This window comes from Pygocentrus nattereri, chromosome 4, assembly GCF_015220715.1.
Source record: "Pygocentrus nattereri isolate fPygNat1 chromosome 4, fPygNat1.pri, whole genome shotgun sequence".
Taxonomy (NCBI): domain Eukaryota; kingdom Metazoa; phylum Chordata; class Actinopteri; order Characiformes; family Serrasalmidae; genus Pygocentrus; species Pygocentrus nattereri.
The window spans coordinates 5,721,944-5,736,448 of record NC_051214.1 but is presented as its reverse complement, the minus strand read 5'-3'; positions in this window follow the sequence as shown (position 1 = coordinate 5,736,448).

Genomic DNA, 14,505 nt, shown 5'->3' with positions numbered 1-14,505 from the left:
AACCAGCCTTTTTCTAAGTGATTTTGGGCCATTTCTTTTGGTCCATTCATCATGAAATTTGAACAAAGTTTTGTTCCGACAGCAGCAATAACTTATATAAATAAGAATAAGCTTGAGAGAACTGGTATAAAGATTGTTTTTACAGTGTAAGTTGTTTCAGATGATCTTTCCTTTCTGGTTCAATTCTTACAGAGGAACTGGCCCAAACCAAGCAAAGCCTTGACCCATTCAGTGTTGAATGGAATGGAAGTAGAAGAATGGAGACCTGAATCGAATGAGCATCACTTCAGCAAGCAAACTGTAATGAATCGTTTGTTTGGGTTCCAATAATAATATATATATATATATATATATATATATATATATATATATATATATATATATATATATATATATAGACCCAGCCTCGTGACAGTTGCCGGTTCGATCCCCAGAGCTGACAGCACATGACTGAGGTGTCCATGACCAAGACGCCTAACCCCCAACTGCTCCCTGGGCGCTGCAGATAGGGCTGCCCACCGCTCCGGGCAAGTGTGCTCACTGCCCCCTAGTGTGTGTGTGCTCACTAGAGCGTATGTGGTGTCACGTCACGGATGGGTTAAATGCGGAGGTGGAATTTCCCCGTTGTGGGACTAATAAGGGCCTCTTATTTTATTTTTTATTATTATATTTTTGAGAGTCGTTTGTTCGGGTTCCACTGTGAAGACCATTTCAGTCTCAGAGGTAAAAGGATTTTCAATGGAGAATCCCAATCTATTGCATGCGAGAGGCTAAGAATAATCTTAATCTGTAACTGGAAAAAAAAAAAAAACTGGCATAAACGTTTTGGCCACATGTGCCATTTCTGCCAGGGGTGTTGATGAGGATGATATTATGGACGTTCCCTCTGAGTGCGGTTCTGAAGCCGCAGTTCAGGGGATATAAAGCGATGCCCAACAAGCACTTAGTGATTATAAGCAAATCCCAAAGACAATCCACAGAGGATGCAATGAAGGACAGCCTGCTTTTTTTCCTGGAAGAGCAGAGATGAGACATTTTTTAGAGTTCAGGATATGTGAGAGAGAGAGAGACAGAAAGAGGCCAAGTGGCTTGGCTTCAAGCTCGCTGTGCAAAAAGGAGGGGGCAAAATTGACCAAATCTGCTCAAGAGGGCCCTCATTTGGATATTAAACAAGATTTAATAAGTGAGAGTGATTTGATGAGATGATTATCATGCCCATTAATCAAGCAAGCTTCTGTCTCAGCGCAATATGTTCCATCTTTCAGCTCCAAAGCCTCTTTACCCCCTGAGCTTCTTAAAAGGTTGACGCGGTTTTGCATTTTTTTTTCCTCCCATATTTTTTCCCCCCAAGCAGTTTTTTGGTCATACTTTCAGATTGTGTCTTTTAGGCATCTGGGTCATAAAAAAAAAGTCTTTATAATCACTAAGTGACGAGGAAGCATCTGCTGGCATTAGTAGTTGTCATGTAAAATGTACAGAGAGAGAATTATAGGCTTTTGGACATATTCATTCCATTTGAAAATATTGAAATTAGGCTGTTTTTGAAAGATCTAGATTACACAGGCTGATAAACTGATCATAATGATATGGGCGACTCTGCATGGGGCGCTCTGTTTACATGTCACATTAACGTTTGAATACTGTATCATATGTCCAAGTCAAACTATGACCACCATGCTTCGGTATGACCAGTCCACTTCGTCTGAGACGTACTTTCTATGCGCTCTTTAGTGCTATTTTTTATCTTTCTAGCATGAACTGGTTTAATAAAAACCTCTTGTTATCAAACTATTGTTTTACTACCATCATTATTATCATTTTTTAAATGATTTCTTTGCTGATGAGTTGAAATGGTCCTTTAATATGTCCTGTACATCGCTCCATTTCTTTGATGATCTGATGGAAAGTACCATTTGCAGAGAAGCAGCCCCGTATCATGATGCTCCCACCCAACCATTCCTTCTCCAAGCTCAATACGCTGAATTGCTGCCAAAGAGTTCCATTGTTGTTACATCTGACCAGACTGTATCGCTCCAAAAGAGATCAAGCTTGTTTAAATGCTTGTCTGCAAAATTTCGACACACTTCTTTTTTAAACAGTGGAATCGAGATGATTGCAGTTCAGTACTTATTTTCCTTATTTAACGGTTGGTCCTGCTGCTTTCTGGTCATCCTGCAACTCTTTTGAAGTGGCCGCTGGTTTCTGACCTACCGTCTTTATCATTCGTCTGAGATCGCATTGTGAAATCTTGCATGGTGCTCATGTCTGGGGAGATTCTATGAATAATGGTCCACTAGCATGCAATCAAAATTGTAGCAATTTGCTCGGGAATTGTGTATATTGAACTATTTGCATTACTTGTGTGTTTAAGGTGGTAGTAAGTCAGGATCCTGCAGATGGCGTTGCATGAGGATGTTCAGGCTGATGAATACCTGCTGGTTGTACAACAGGATTCATGGATTGAGAAAAGGTGGTACAGTGGCGTCAATGTGTGGAAAAAGATCACAAAGCGGATGTTAATGATTGGCTAAAAAGAGTTACTGCATTTGGCTGTGCCAAAATCGACAATGTGAAGGATTAGATGAATTTGCAGGTGTATCAAAGTGTACAGTCATACAGGTCTAACAGCAGCGGCAAAAATCTCAGTCTATGGAAATTCTTGTCAGACCTGTGGCCGAAAGACAAAACTGACAGACTGGGACCACCGGTGTGTTTCTCAACTTTGAATAAAAAATTGCTTCACTTCCAGGCAGGAATTGCTTCTAGAAGTCAAAGCAGGATCTTCACAACCAATTTCTGAAAGACTCCACAGGGAACTGGATACCATGAACATATGGAGCAGAGTGGCATCCAAGAGGCCTCTACTCACTTCTGCTCACACAGGTGCCAGGTTACAGTGGATGAAGAGACACAAACATTCGACTGTTCATCACTGGAAATGTGTTATCTGGCCAGATGAATCTGCTCTCTACCTATATGTGAATGATGATAGTCATCATGTTCATCAAAGACCACAGAAAGTCCTTCAATGAGTTCGGCATACAAGTTGTATTACATGCTATTAGACACGTTCGTCTGGTGCTCTCATGTATTCATTTCCAAAGCATCACTTACCAGTCACTGAAGTATGAAGAGGAAAAATAAGCTTTATTGTTGATTATATAAACCTAACATACCTCAAGTGTATACGATGTATTACATTAAGTCACACCAAAAACATGTAGCAATGGACGAGCAGCTTGCCAGTACCTGCATCAATAATGCTTTAAATGCACACAAAGAATGTTTACAATTCTCTTTTTAAAACAAACAAACAAAAATAAGACAGGCTGCTTTAAAGTAGTCAGGAAGATTACTGAACAATGGCTCAACGTGCGCAACCCTTCAGTGAAAATAGACGGCAGATGAGGAATCCTCCTTAATATGTTGATATAGGAAAAAAATGAAATCATAGACAAGGACAAAAAAAAAAAATACTAGGAAGTTTAATCTGGGAAGCGAGTTTTTGCCCTTACCCTCACTCTCAAGAAGATTACCTTGGACATTTTAAGCAGGAGGCCTGGGGAGAGGGTGGGGCGGGGCTCCAGGACACAGCAGCCAGCATTAATACAATAAGCATGCAGAAATAATACAAGGATGTTTTCATAAACTTAATCCGCCGAGATGAAGCAGACCCAACCTGCAGGGGTAATCCTAAGGAGGGCTCGGCCGTCTCTTCACCAACTATACTCAATCCCTCACTTTCATCCGCTCTGATCAAATGTACAGATGAGCAGACAAGGGCATGCCAGCACTTAATCAAATCTCCCAATTGAACCTGTACCAGGGGACTTGCGGTGACTTGTGGCCACATTAAAGGAGTAGCTCAGTGAAAAATCGAATTCACACTAATTCACACCAAATTACACTCACACTAAATGGAATCTATCAGCAAAAACATTGAACCTGAAAGACTAATGTACACTCTTAAAATAGGTGCTTCTTCAAGGGTTCTTTGGTAAAGGAAATGGTTCTATATGGAATCATGAACACGCAAAGGGTTCTTCAGATTTATAGAGAATCTATTGCATATAGATTCTATATAGAACCTTTTTGAACAGGGTTCCATGTAGCACCAAAAAGGCTTCTTCTACTGTTACAATGTCAGGCTTGTACCAGCCTGGTACCCTTTCTATATAGAACCATCTAAAGCTCCACTTCCATCAATCTGAAGAACTTTTTCATGGTGCAATGAATGCTGTAATCATGCAAAGGGTTCTTTGAGTGTTCACGGTTCTATATACACCATTTTCTTTACTAGAGGACTTTTGAAGAACCATATATATATATATATAAGAACATCAACAAAAAATAATATATTTTACCAGGGGTGCCCATGATTCCTCTTACATGACATACAATCTATTATTTAAATAATACTACATTACTTTATTATTTATTATTACTATATTACTGTACTACACTGTACTATGCAATACAACACTTTGTGCATAATATAGTTTCTAATGTGAAGTCATTTATTAGTAATAGCCCGAATGCAATGTAGTACTACTTAGGTAACATAAAAACAATATATAAGTAGTAAATACTACAGTATAGTATAAAATAGTATGTTATATGAAGTAATATACAGTAATAGTCTGCACGTACGATAAAACAATGCATGAGCACATTATATACAATTTACTACATATATATTACTTATATATAATTGGTATATACATGTATGCTAGTTCATGTAAATACTTACCTATTACTTCATACTGTGTACTAGAATATGACACTAACTATACTATACAATGCGATACTTTGCTATATTACATAACAGTATGATGTTGATGTAATGTAATTGTATTGTTAAAGCAATGTCAAATAACGTAATGACGCATAAGCAGCCGGGAAAAAAAAGTTCCAGAAAAGTCAGAATGAAGGATATATACATATATCTCAAGCCCTACTTGGCCCCTGCATAAACATTCATCATGGCATTTTGGTTCATATTGCAGTCTGAGCATCTGCTGCCGCTGACCCCTCTCTGTACAGATGTCCGCCTCTATCTCCATTAATTTACTAATTACTGCAGTAATATAGAGCGGATGGGGTGGTGGTTGGGGGGGGGTCTGTGTTTTCAGCTAAAGACAATGCGTTCGGTGCCATTTGGAGCGAAGAGGGTGGGAGGAGGGGCCGGGGAAAAGATTATGACACGTCTGTCCATCTGAGCAAGCTGTCACCCACTGCAGAATAGCACTAATTCTGAAACGCCCTTGGCTTCTCCTCCATGAAAAAGATGACAAGCTGAGCATTCAGGTTGTCCCCTGGCCCACACTCAAAGAAGTGCTTTGTGGTCTACTTCAGTGAAAAAGTGATTCAAGTAACAAAGAACAAGGTGGTACTGTACTGAGTTCAGGACTGAGTTTCCTGTAGAACTGCAGAGAAGCATCTTCTAATTACACCATCTATCAATGTAAGAACTGAAGTATCTTAGCCTTGAGGTTTCCTCTGTTTTGCTTGCTTTTGGTCCAAAGTAACGTGCTAAAGCGCCAAAGTAAAAGGTGTGAGCAACAGCAACGCAACCCAGCAGGTGAATCACCACACAGATACACAACAGAAGGAAATTAAAGCCCAAGAAATGAGAAAAAGCAGCTTATGTTTTATATAGATACATATAGATCAGTTGAAGGGTGAAAATATTCTGACCCCTACAAATCCATTAAAATTTTAGCTAAGCACACGTAACTGAGTGAACTGAACTCTTTACTGCCCACCTGACCTCAGCCTTGCTGTGATCAAGCAGGCCCTCACCCTCAGTGACCCTGGGGTCTGGACAGAGGTTCAAAACAGGCTCCAAGCCTGCAGACACCACTAAATACCAGTTACAATTCTGCCTATTTAAATGCAGAATTACTTATTGAGGAAAAATAGAACGTGTCCAGTGCGAACGAGAACGGCTACAAAACGTGTCGTGTCATCGCCCGGGGTGGTCAAACTTTTTCTACGACTGTATATGGCACCAGTGTTTTGACCATAGAAGTGATCGAATTTGTGAGACTCAATTCTTGATTCTAGGACTAAACAAATAGACTCAAATAGACATTGTGGTTTCCCATGAACTTTCAGTGGTCAACATGAGAGAAGGTGAGTCAGCAAATGAAGCTGCATACATAACCCACTGTATACTAGACACACTGGACAGTACATTGATAAACAAGAGAGTCAACTGTAATGCTACAGTAAAACTAAATAGTAGCAACATCGCTGACCCAGACATTTGACCCCTCACCTCAGAGGCCAAAGCAGTGCACTTAAAGGGCGAGCTATTTGCGCACCCACACACGCACGCACGCACACGCACACGCACACACACACACACACACACACACACACACACACACACACACACACACACACATTCACATGCTGTCCTAAACATAGGACAAAGGAAAGTATGCGTATTCTTGGCAGGGCAACTTCCTTTGCTACACTGTTGTAGCTAGCAAGAAAAAATGCAGTGCTATGAGTCTATTTTTAGCCTGGCTGCTAACAAAAACAGCGATGACAGACCGTATAAAAGTTATTTACAGTGTCATGATGTGCAACGTCTGTTTAGACTTGACATCATTAAGAAAGGAGCCTCAGCTATGCGGTAATAAACCTTGAAGTGACTCGATTACAGCCCATACTGCAAACATGCATACTGAATCGTTTAGGCACTGAGAGCGATCTCGGGCTGCTATGATGGATGCATCTTCTAAACCAGCCCCGCTGTCATTAACATAGCTGCAGAAAACCAGGAGAATAACGGCTGAAGACAATAGGGCTCGATTAGGCGGGGAGGCGCGGGGCGGCCTATTGTTGTAGCCCGATATAGCGGCCGAGCCATTCAGGCAACTGTTGTCACGTCTAAGTTTAGCAGGCGGCGGTGGCAGCTGTCCGCTCATAAAGAGGCCGGAGCTGAGGCGCTAAGCCAGCCAGTGACAGCGCAGCTTACCCAGCAGCCAGAGGGCAAGGCTCCGACGCCTGGCCCCGGCCTAAGCAAACACACACACGGATAAACGCAGCGGACAGAGCCAGAGACCCCACATATACGCCTCCGTTCAAAAGTGTGGGGACGCCTGGGGTTTCCAAATGTCTTTAACCTTGTCTTACACTGGTGGCGAGCCTGTCATTGTCTCGTTTAAAAGGGAATGCCACTGATTTTTTTTTTTATCCAAATTTCATAACTCGGTTGTTGGTGGTGATAAGAACCAGACCTCGCAAGGGTTTAATGCCTCCTTAAAGCTCATTCACAGAAAGTTAGTGCATGAAATGGTGAGCAATAAGCCTGCAGTGCCTAAGGCCCGAGGCAGTTTGATGATAGTTTCAAGATAAGCGGCTGACATACTTTTACATTTATGGCAGAGGGACACATGCAGGACATTTTAAGGCAAAACAGTCCTGAAGGAACTTATTTCTTCATACGTATCACTGTTTTAGCGTTATGAAGATTACATATAACAATGTAGAAGATGTGTAGGTTCACTGGTCGTTTTTGATAGTAAATAAAAGGTCTATGTTTGTGTTGTGGACATCATGACCCCTGGTTCCTATCACCACCACTGTAAAGAAAGCTCCTCTAGAGTGCACCGTTTTTCACCAAACCATCTCAACCACTGAATTTTGCAGAAAGTTTGACATACTGGTAAAATTCACTTTAAAAGGAGGCAAACATTTAATGTGAAAGTGAAAATTCAGCATTGTATTGAAAATCTCAAGCTGTTTCCTAAATTTTGAAGGGAAGTCTAAAGGCCACTGGAGACTATAGGGAGGGAGGCTGAGAGACAGAGACAATTGTGAGAGGACAGAAAGAGAAAGAAAGAAGCAGGTGCTAAGGCAGTACTCCAGAGTCGTTTAGTGTCTCTGACATTGTCTTACTGCAGTCACTGAGTTCAAAGATAAGCCAAAGGAAAACTATTTCCATCTGTAGTCCCTGAGCAAGGAAAACATGTAATTACAAACGACACAAGTACAATATACATATACAATAGGCAAGGCACAATGTCAGTTATCTACACACTTCTAAAATCTAAACATGTAGCCCCCTGCTTTACCCAATAGTATCTAAATGCAATCCCTACACTATGAGTCCTTGGGCTAGACTCCTAACACTACCTTTGCCTACCTGTGTGAAATGATCAAATTGTAAGTTACTCTGGTTAAGAGCTTCTGCCATGGCTTATATGTAGTGTATATACACTACAGAGATATATATATATATATATATATATATATATATATGTTTCTATGTATATAGTACATACTCCACCTACTATATAGGTGTATTTGTAGTTGATAGTAGTCCATCTGTTTCTCTGATACTTTGTATTTGGGTGTTGGATCATTCTCAGCACTCCAGTAGCACTGACGTACAGGTGTGTTAGTGTGTGTTGCACTGGTCTGAGCGGATCAGACACAGTTTGTCTTACTTTTATGTGTTTCAATATTATATTACATTTCCCTAAAAGCTGTCTCTGGAATACGAACCTGTACACTTCATCTCGCCACATGACAACTAGACAGGAACTGAAAGTAAAAATTGCACCTTGAAACATGGAAAACAGACACGCTGTCACATAAATTAATACCACTCTTTAATAGAAACCTTTAAAAGATGAATAGTCATCTGCTGTTGTTGTGTAATTACAGTCGCATAGCAGAGAGACACAACTTTGGTTGCCATCACAACACAAGTGTGCTACTACAGCGTAGTAAGGGTGTAAGGGAAGCTGGATGCAGTGTAAGCACTCTCATAAAGTAGGTTATTACACAACTCCTGTTATAATCAGAATAAACAGCAAAACAGTTCATACAAAGTAACCCTCGCTCTATTACACATGCATAAATAAAGAAGAATAAATATGCTGCTATAACTATCAAATTACGCTTACATAATTACATTAACTGAACTGCTGTAATCCAGGGCTTCTTTTCCAGTAGTACGGTTCTCAAGGCCGTACTATGCCGTTGGTGAGGACTCATAAGATTCCCTGCGGTTTCTTTTTCCAAACTGCACTGCTGCTGAATCAGAATCAGGAAATACAGGAGAAAACACAAGAGTGGCTAACAGTCTAACACACACACACACACACACACACACACACACACACACACACACACACACACACACTATGAAACACACTTGATTCCATCTGTCACTCCAGTCTCTGGACGTGCTCTCAGATTCTTTATCCTCTAGATGGGCATTATTTGAGCATCAGTTAGTGAAACCAGGCCTGTGCTGTGGCAGGTTGCACCAACAGCCGGCTAACTACGCTAGCATTAGTGTCGCCCGGCAGGTTTCAGCTCAAAGCATCCGTCTATATTTTATCTTTCTGTCACTTCAACACCAGGCATTCAAGTTTGTACTCTCAGATTTGAGCCTTTATCCTGTAAACAGGTGTTTTTTTGAGCTGCAGCCGAGCCTGAACTGTAGTGGGAGGCACTGTAAGCATTAGCTTAGCCCAGCAGGCCAGCTTAAGATACTACAGATTTCAGGTTTCTGTCGCCTCAGTACCAATCAGTTGACCTTCAGTTGACTCTTATAAGTTTTAATCCTCTATACTTGTGATGGCTCTTCAAACTGAACCTGTATTTGGGCGTTTGGCTCACACTCAGTACGCTTAGCTAGGAGGGAAGAAAACCTGTATTTCCATTTTTTGTTTTTAGCTTTTCACAGAATTTGAAAATGCCTCTTGCCCTTTACATTGTGTGTAAATTAAATGAAGAATGGGCTGAAAGAAACGGCCCAAAATGACTTGGAATAAAGTCTGGATGCAGTGACTTACGTTACAAGTAAAGTAAGTTTTTTCTTTCTCCTGTAAAGTTACCATTTTGGAGATATGAGGTTTTCCTCCCAACAACAGAAATATGTATGTATCTATATGTAATAATAATATGTCTGATGTGCATTATGTATATGTTTTACCCATATGTAATGCTAAATGTATAATTCTGTATAAGACATTCTCACAAACACACACACACGCACACACACACACACACACACACGCACACACACACACACACACACACACACACACACACACACACACACACACACACACACACACACTCATCTCACATATAACTCGTCTCAGTGGGGAGCCTCATCGCTCTTGTTAAAACAAGGTGTGGAGAGACACCCACTGAACACACTGACACATTGGGTGTATATTTATAAAACACACTCTCCCCTTTCTTTCCGTACCCTGTGTGTGTGTGTGTGTGTGTGTGTGTGTGTGTGTGTGTGTGTGTGTGTGTGTGTGTGTGTGTGTGCTCACTAATACCACTTTAAGCCAATGGCCAGGTGCTGGGGGACTTTACAAATGAGCACAAACACATGCCTGATATCTACATACGACAGATCAGCTAACCACAGCTAAGCCTGAGAATACACCAAACACCACACTCCTATAACTACTAAACGCATAAGCATTTCTCACACATAAATGCTTTGTGCAGAAGAATTAAATTATCCTTGATCACCCTGTTGCTTTGTTCTTCTGCCAAGCAATTAGAAGCACCCTCAAAAGTCAACTGGCATTGCAGCACAGCTTGATCTGTAAGCATCAAAACTATCTCAGTCAGGCCTTTTTAGCCAGTTTACTTGTTATTTGTAAATGTTGTGTGCAGGGCAGAATATGTCGCTGTTGTCGGAAGAAAACCTCGTATCTCCAAAATGGTATGGAAATGGAAAATGGAAAAAGCCTACTTTACTTTTAATGTAAGTCAATGGAAGCCGAACTTTTTCAAGCCGTTTTGAGTCGTTTCTTTGGGTCCACTGGGTCCATCAATTTTTATATAAATATATTTTTATATATATTCAAGTTTTCTTCTGACATAGCAGTATGCTTGTGCTTATTATTATAATTATTAATTATAATAATAATAATTATAATTAATATAATATAATTAATAATAATTATAATTATTATTATAATTTTCTGAGCACAATCATTCACCTAACATTCATCTTGATTGAGGATATTTCAACAAGGGCATCATTTCTTACTAAGCTAACTTACAGATCCACTGTACTTCCCTGCAATGGCAACGCGACAGTGAAACTGCTTCAAATTCACATTTAATACATCAATAAAATGATATAAAAAGTTAATCAAATTAATAGTTAATAAAAGGTTCCTGGCTCCGTCTTTAAAGAACTCTGAAAGAACTTGACAAGAGCAGTGAGATACAACGGTAAGGCCGGGAACAGCGGTGCTGTGAAGCAAACAGAAAGTCCACTGTAGGCTGTAGACCAGACCGTCTCATTTCGGGTTCAGCCTTCATAGGTCTTCACAGCCTTCAAGGGACATGCCTTCGTAGACTGTGTCCTCCGAAGGATGCAGCCCTTGAATTGGGACCCAGCAGTACAGTAGATGTACAAGGGATATCATCACTTTTCAAAGAAAATCCTGCATCTCCAAAAAACGTTACAGGCGAAGACAACAACATTTAAAAAGTTTAGGGAAAGAATTTTTTTTCCAAGTAAATCTTGGATCATTTCTATCAGTCCATTCTTCCTGAAATGTTCACCCAGTGTCAAGGACAGCTGCCATTCTTAAAGTAGTAAACGAGATACATTTATTTCATTGTCAGCGATGATGTAGAAGTCAAAGATCAAGCATTTCTTTACCTCACAACTACTAAGACTGCAAATATACAAAGAAATTCAAAGACGACTAAATGAGTGGAGAAACATAACAAATGCAGACGCCTCCAAGCAAGTGCACTGCATTATACAATTAAGCCATTAACATCCTACCATGCTCTGTGACATGTATACAAATGCTAAGCAGGCCCACCTCACTGCAAAGTTGGATTAACATAGCAAGAGGAAAGGATCCAGGTGACTTTGAAAGACGGTTCATTATGGGGGATGCCTCAGGAGCTTCAGTCCCAAAGACTGCTCAACTGTTAGGAACAGTGATTAAAGTGGCCTCTGTGTTTAGATCTGGGGGAAGAGATCAGCAAACTGGGCTGGAAAGTATAGTCGGCACACATTCAGGACTGCAGTTCATGAACCCATTATTACAAAGTACAAACCCCTGTTCTCACGTGGGCGAGTGCATGTGTGGTGTACAGTACAGGCCTGGACGCTTAACCCCTGGATCCAGTGGCTCTATTTTACCATGGGAGCATTATCCTGGCATGGCTTGGGGTGCAATCTTACATTTCTATACTGATGAGAGGGGTCTCCTCCAGGATGGGCCGACATCCTAAGGGCATGAGTGATCAATAAAAGGGTCGATGGATATGAAAATGATGGAAATCATAAGCTATGGCCAAGACAGTGTTCGCCATCACTGTCATCAAAACTCCAGCTGAAGGAAGATTCCATCTGTTTCTGAACAATTTACCAGCCCCCCTCATCATCCCCACTGATCTCTGGTCAGTTTCTGACCACAGAACCTCTGTTGACCAGATATTGGCGGCCCACCTTTAGAGCAACAGTGGCATTCACATGGTTTTTTTACACGTCGTTGTCGTGTAAGAGAGCGGCCCACCACCCACAGATATCCACCCAAGAGAGGCTCTGTGCTCAGATACTTACCAATGAAGTGCTAGAAGATGGCCAACACAAACTGGGCATCAACAGATGGGCTATGGTCTCTAACTTCACACCAGTAAGGTGGAGCTACATACAAGGGGTTGCTAAGAAAGTGACCACTGTCCACTCTATTCGGTCTACTGTATTCAATAGACCTTCATATACATATTTAACTAAACAGTATAATATTTCTTCCGAGCTTGTAGTTATTTTTGTACTGTCAAGCAAATGTACTGAAAATAAATCTTCTTACGATTTTAAAACAATTCCTTATCAATTGTCTTCAGCGAAGGGAATAATCCTCAAGCATCTAATCTCTCTCTCCAGGGAACAAATCACATGAAAATGCCCCCCACCTCCCCGCCGTCTGATAATAAAAAGATTTCCGAAGCCGGCATGCAATAATGCAATAATACCGAGCTCCTTCTGAAGAAATCAAATTGATTTAATCAAGAAGAGACGACAAACGGGCCAAACATAATCAGGAGGGGGAGATTCCTCCCTTGCTGCGGTCGGGCGTTATTAAAAAGGAACGATAAAGCGTCTTTAGCTTGGCAAAGGTTGGGGAGGAAAAAAATGGAATTACTGTAAAACCGTACATCTGGGGCAAGGTAGGATAAAGGCCCGGGTCACAGATGTGGGCCAAGACTTAGCAGTAGGCAGTGAGCTGAATTATGAATTATGAAATATGACTTATCAGAGGCAGTGGAGGACAGTGGATGCAAGAGCAGGCCAAAAGCCCTTACTCAGGCATGATGCATAAGCAACCAGGGCAAGACACGATTTTGCGACCTTTGTCTCAACTCGAAGGCCTGACCACATTGATTCATATTGCTTGATAATCATGTTTAGACATCATATTATATACAGACTTACTGTTGAAAGTTCTGGGGTAACTGTATAGGTGTGGCCATAGCAGGTTAAAAAAAATATGTGGCACTCCCTTATTTTGTCCACAAGGGGGCAGCATACCTTTGACAACAGATGCAAGTTGCATCTTTTAGACTTGTGGTTTTTAAACTTGTGACATCTTTAAAAGAAAATGTTGATGACTGGATAGTAAATTTTGAATCAGTGTAGTTGCTAACAAACATTAATAAATGGAGATTTAGAGGTTTAGATGGTAACTCCACGTTTTTTAATTCCTGGATAATTAAATGGTTAAGGTATGAAAAAAGCAAGTGTTTCGGTGTGAAATGCTCCATTCTAGAGAAATGTACTGAGCCAGAATTGCTCACAGCGCCAGCACCAGCGCACAAAGCAGGTCCATAAAGACATGGATGAGCGAGTTTGGTGTGGAAGAACTTGACTGGCCTGCACAGAGTCCTGACCTCAACCTGATAGAACACCTTTGGGATGAATTAGAGCGGAGACTGTGAGCCAGGCCTTCTCATCCAGCATCAGTGTCTGACCTCACAAATGTGCTTCTGGAAGAACGGTCAAAAATTCCCATAAACACTCCTAACCCTTGTGGAAAGCCTTCCCAGAAGAGCTGAAGCTGTTATAGCTACAAAGGGTGGGCCGACATCATATTAAATAATTTTGACAATATAGTGTATGTTTATCATTCCTCCTCTGCTGATAGGCAAAGGGTAAAGGGTAAATGCTAGATGGAGACATGTCTCTTGTTTATCCATACATTTCAAGATACACTGACCCCACATGTGCACTAGATGGCAGTGGTTTAGAGGACATGGTAGTGGCTTTGAGACTGAAGATGGAATTTCATTCAGAAAGCTTTGTGCAGTTTACTATGGTCAGTACACACTGTGATGGTCTTCTGACTGTGCATTGTTTGCATGATCTCAATATTTGGAGATATTTTTTTTGTTTTGTATTGTTAAAAGAACCTGGATGGAAATGCCTTCAAAGGTATTAATTATTGGTATTATTTGTGAATCATTGTTTTTCAATTACAC